Here is a 6,109-nt window from a genome sequence, read left to right on the forward strand (position 1 = left end):
TCCTAAACATGTGTTTAATAAGACAAAATAAATAAATTAGGATCTGGGGAAATGTCTCTGCCAGTAAAGTAAGAATAAGGAACAGGGTTTGAGCACCAGAAACCATATGAAAAAGCTGGGGAGCAATCCTATGAGGATATCATTGTATCATTAGGAGTTATGTCATTGACTTTCCCCCTCCTTTGGTTATCTGTGCTTGGTTCTGCCCTAGGTCTCTGAGCTTTCCAGCTTCTGGATTCTCACCATCTAGAAAGTGGCAGGCATGGGGTCCCTCTCATGGTGTGATCCTCAGGTTAGAACAGTCATTGGTTGGGCCTCCCACAAACTCCAAGCCACCTTTGGCCCAGAACATTGCAGTCAGGGCAGGTTGTGAGTCATAGATTTTGTGGCTACTTTGATATCCTAGTCCCCAGTCCCACCACAGGGAGTCTAACTTGTTAAATAAGTTCAGTCTCCAATTTCTCCATTACTAGGAGTCCCCACTACGGTTAACCTCATAGCTTCCAAGAAGTTTCCACTGCAATAAGTTTCTGTATCACTCCCTAATTGCCCACAGATGTCAGACATTTCTTCCTTAGTTTTTTCCCTCACTCCCTCTACCATCTGTCTCAGTCATCTGTCACATATCTTCTGCTTCTTTCAAGCTTCTTATGTCTCCATTAGCAACTATGGGTATAGACTCATTTTCATTTATCATTTTAATGGCATCATAGTGGACTGGTTGGTGTCTTTCTTCAACTCTTCTTCCATGGACTGTAATCCCGGACAACCCTGTGGCTCCAGTCTTCCCACAAAGATCTATGCCAGAAGTTCTTGCCAGGTCTTGCCAGGTCATCATGGATCCTTATCTTAATGGAAACTGAAAACCTTGGGTTTCCCACTCGATTTCTCATCTCACCATATTGAGAATGAGCTCTGGCTTGTTGATCAAGCAAGCTCCATAACCGTCTGATATCACCCACCTATGCGGGCAACCACAGTTAATATCCATTCCATTTGCATAGGAGCAGACTATCAGAGCTGTATCAGATAAAAGTCTTGTATCATTAGCAGCAAACTGAACAATCAATGGGCAATCACCTCGGTTTGTGGGGAATTCACTGTCCCTGGCTTTTACAGATTTGACAAAATCAGCGGCAGCTATCATTGGTGTATAACACAGGTCACAAGAGTATTTTCTTACTAATGTTCTAAAAGCCAACTTTGAATAATAACCATCGAGGCACAGACTTTTACCAGCTCTCCAGAGTGAAACATTTCTACTGGGTCTCTTTTTCTTTCTTGACATATTGTGGTTGGTATGAAGTCACTCCTCATGTATACAAGTTGGTTTCAAATCCTAGGCTAGCCAGATCCCTTAATATCTTTCTAATAAGCTGGCTCTGTTCTTCTAAGCTCATGAAGCCACTCATACAATTCATACTGCATCCTCATATTATTCATAGTTGAGAAAGTATATATTCATGAACTCAAGTTTTCAGATTTCTTCCCCAAAACCATAAGAACTGCCCTGAATATCATAGCATTTACCATTTTGCTGAAGAACACATTCTTGCTTTCCAGACTCGTGCTATTTCTAATTATCATGGAGTTATTAACCTTAACAGAGAGATCATTCTCTGAAGTAGGAACATGAAAATATGTATATTATTATCAAACAAAGCCTTACATCTAGCAACTGTCAACAACCATGGAGGCCCACACTCTGGAGGCTCTGCTTCAGGTGTAGAAACTGTGTAACACTGTCTCTTCTGCAACCATACAGGGCTTGGCAAACCCTACATCCCCAAAAGATACCCTGTGCCAATGGGAACAATAAAGCAAAACCAAAAAATAATATAGATGTCTTGACATAAAAACTACCTGAGGTTGAACTCTAGTATCCATATATACTTGCAGCTATGTGCTATTGAAGATATATGAACATGTACACATCTATACAAAATTAACACAGAGGAGACTTTAAAGAGTATAATGTAGATGTGAGGAGAAAAATTTAAAATTAAAATAAGGCAATTAACACAAGTAGTATTCATTTATAACCCAGTGAAGAATCTCTCAGGAAAGATACACACGCACACAAACACATGCACATGCACACATATATACTAGTATTAAGTGGTTTAACATTGTTTTTTGCATAATAAATATGTTTTGGCAATTATAATATCTATATTATAATGCATCTAATAATTGATTATTCTACTATTACTGCGTATATGCTGGTATCCCCAAAATTATTTTTAAGTTATTAATGCTATCAATTCATATTGTTATGTCTATTTTTACAAAAGATTATTAAATTGTTTTTCGCTTTCTCTTTCTTTTTTAGTTGTCTAGCTTTTACCTTAGAAAGAGTTTGATTTGATAAAAATGCTGCAATCCCCAGTGTTAAAAGAAACCAAATATACAAGAAAGATTGGCATTTAACAAATTAGAATGAATGGAGGCGACATTTAAAATAAAACAAAAAAAGAGACAGTTTTAGCTACTAAGAAAGAGTAGTTCACACGGAAATAAATGAGAGGCTAAGTGATAGGAATTTTATAGTCTTTAAAATAATTCTAAAAATATAGGATAATGATGTGTCAGTAGTTCAAGGTTTGTGCTTTTGTTTTGGTATATAACATGTTAACATGTATATAGCTATAAGTACAGAAAGTATAGTTCAGAAGGTGTTAACTTGAAAAAAGATACAAGATATGAAATAAATGATAAAGACAGTTTTACGATAAATAATAATGCTACTAATTGTTGTGGAAGGTATGGATCAATGTGCACAAGCACAAAGATGACTTTTAAGGCTAATCTACAAGATTTAAGCTCCAAAATAAATTTTTTATATAAGTACAGAATGGATAAAAAAAAAAAAAACTAAGGAAGGTGACATGGTAAAAGGCAAGTAGGAGTTTATTTTTCTGCAGCTAAGATCAAGGGATGAGGTTACTTGTGTTATTAAGGAAGAAAATTGTAAGCAGGGCAGTCAAAGGTATGTGGTACAGAATACCTAGAATAAAAAATAATAGTAAAGAATATATTCATAATGCTTCAAAACATGACATAGAACCTATTGGCTCTAATGATTTGTATATATATACCTGGCTGATAGCATCACAATATTTAATGTCATAGCAAACACAGTATTGAAATACAAGAAATGTCAAAGTCCACTAGAAAATGGGTGGATGTTTATACAGATGTCTGTAGAAGTGGTCAGACGTGTGAAAATATTGTGCAATTTTTAAAACGATAAAGTGATAACGCACTTCAATAAGAATAAATGATTCAGTTTTAAGGCAAAATGTTTTGCTATGAGAATAAGTTTTATTTTAAACTATATCTCACCATTTATTGGAAGGTCTACCTCAGATCAATGAGATAAGAATATAAACATAATTGTAAAAATTATGAGATTGATTTAAAACTAGTTCCAGTTACAGACATCACTTAACAATATACGTACATACAAGTTATTAAAATGCACCACAAAAGTAAACAACCACCTAATCCCAATGATTTAAAGTCAATGATATAAAATTTATTATATGTAGATTAGAGGAAAAAATGAATTATCTTAAAAATGGAAATTAAAAAGCAGTTTTGTACCATTTTTAATATAATGTCTTTCCAGACAAATATAGATTATAAAATATAAATCCTATTTGCAAGAGTATATGCTACCCTTTTTCAGACTCAGTGTGATCAGAAAGACCACCACACATTGGTTACCTTCCAGAACTTAAGACCTCATTGTTGAGGATACCATATATTTGTGTTACAGAGTACAGAGAGATCAAGTTGGTATCCACCTCATTGCTTCATACTGACTGTCTAATTTTAATATTTTAGAAGATTCCATTAAAGACATTTGTTGGAAGTTATCAAAGACTCACAGAGTTGTAAAGATACTGAACTACAACAACCACCAATGGGAAGGTATGTCGAGTAATGGAATAAGGTCAAACTGTTATGGGAGAAACAAAGTATTTCCTGTTAGCTTTGGAGCTTAATGCACAACATGGAATAAATTCCTGACCCCAAAACATGTATAACGTAGAGAAGATCCTTTATTGAGACTATGATCAATGTACCAGAGAATAAACTGCCCTTTGTGTACTTACTCTATACATACAGATGAGTGGAACTCAGCCCTCATCAGAGAAGCTTCTCTTTGCATTAGATGGTAATTAAACAAGAGACACATAGCTCATAATATGCAAGGTCAAGAGACTGTTTTTATGCTACAACTGCATCACCATCACAACTCCTTCTTCCCACAGGTCAAGATCATTTTGGAAGAGGAATCAGTGATTATAAGAGCTAGGTAGTATGGTGTCTGCAGATAACAATATATGTCAGATGGGACAGTGCCGTTTCACATACAAACTCACAACAGCTGTGTCTGCATGCATTAGATCAAAATCAAGCTAACCAAAATGCCAGCTGTTTGTGGGTTGGTTTCTGTTTTGAGAAAGGTTTCTCTCTCTCGGTCTCTCTCTCTGTCTCTCTCTGTCTGTCTCTGTCTCTGTCTCTGTCTCTGTCTCTGTCTCTCTGTGTGTGTGTGTGTGTGTGTGTGTGTGTGTGTGTGTGTGTGTGTGTTGATGCCTTGGTTTTTTAAAGAATAAAGAAAAAGAAAGGATGTGGGTTTTAGTAAGTGATGTTGTTGGGAGGATGCTGAAGGAGTTGTGGGAGGGGTTCATGATTATCTTAGATACAGTGCATGTAGGAAATTTTTTTCATAATATATGCTATTCTGAATGGAGGATGGATAAATGAGACAACAGTCTTTGTTGGGGAACTAACACAACTGATCAGTGTTTTTGGGCTCTAAGTTTGAGTAGATGGTCAATATTCGTGTGGTCCACTAACAACAAACAAACTTACAAGCGGTTTTAAGAAATGGTAGGATCAGGGGGCTTGAGAGAGAGCTGCCAGCTGTGAAGAAGACTTATTTCTCTGGCAGAGGACCCAAGCCGAGTTTCTTGTATCCACTTAGCGGCTGCCACCACTGTAATCCCCAGAGCAAGTATAAACACATCTTCTCTGGCCTCTCTTGGACATTGCACATATAGTGTGTAAACTTATACACAAAAGCACCTGTACACATAAAATAAAACAAATCAATATTAAAAGTAAAAATATCCATAAAAATATGATGTCAATAAAATATCAGAACTACTTAACATAATTTAAAAAAGTTCAGTGAAATTTTGTGAAAACTCCAAGTACCCGTTCCCCCCAATAGGATCTAATTAGCTTATTAGGAATGTCGAACTGTAGAAATTATTGCATATGAAATTGATTTGAGAACAGAACTTCCTTATTTGAAGGTGTTGCCTACTAAGGTAATAAAGGCTTCTGGAAGAATCAAATTCCAATGGAATAAAAGAGAAAAGCCAAAAGTAAATTCATACACATCTGAACAATTGATACTTAACAGTGATGATAACCTCATTCAATTGGAGAAAGAATGGTCTAGTTAATCAATAGTGCAGAGTCAAACAGATTTCCATATTCAAATGAAAGCAATTAAGACTATCTTACAATAAAAACAAAAGCCATGTTTAAACAGATTCACATGAATGAGTATGCATGAATAATACTAAAATAATCTTCAAATTAATACATCTTTGATAATAGACCTTTGCCTAATATTCCAAAGCCATAAGGAACAAAAGCACAAACAGAGACGACCAAATGGGAAAAATATTATTCAATAAGATGAGAGACCAGTTGCCATTTAATGAGAGGTGATATAATGTCCCAAAAAGACATTTATAGCACTAAGTGCCAAGAATGGGCTACATCTTGCTGAGTCATTGACCAAAGGGTTCCCATAAGACTTCTAAAACATCAAAGGCTATTATCAATGCTATTGGACAGTCCACAATCCTATGTATAATGACGTGCTGTCAATGATATTGAAGAAAGCACCACTTACAAATGTCATCAAACATGAGAAGTTGAGCTAATGCTCAGCCGGTAGATTCACCTCTACCAAGTATAGTTCAAGTTTCTGTAAAGGGACTTTCCATGCTACCAGAAAAAGAAAGAAATTATCAATATCTTCAGCTGAATCCTGCTAGCTAGCACATCAACCTACCTGAAT

At 35.8% G+C, this 6,109-nt stretch overlaps 1 pseudogene; it reads right to left on the reverse strand.

Annotated features, from left to right (window-relative positions):
• Positions 1-619: 619 nt before the first annotated feature.
• Positions 620-1,317, reverse strand: LOC116912093 (annotated as a pseudogene).
• Between the last annotated feature and the right edge of the window lie 4,792 nt (positions 1,318-6,109).

This window comes from Rattus rattus, chromosome 11 (assembly GCF_011064425.1).
Source record: "Rattus rattus isolate New Zealand chromosome 11, Rrattus_CSIRO_v1, whole genome shotgun sequence".
In the NCBI taxonomy this organism is placed as follows: domain Eukaryota; kingdom Metazoa; phylum Chordata; class Mammalia; order Rodentia; family Muridae; genus Rattus; species Rattus rattus.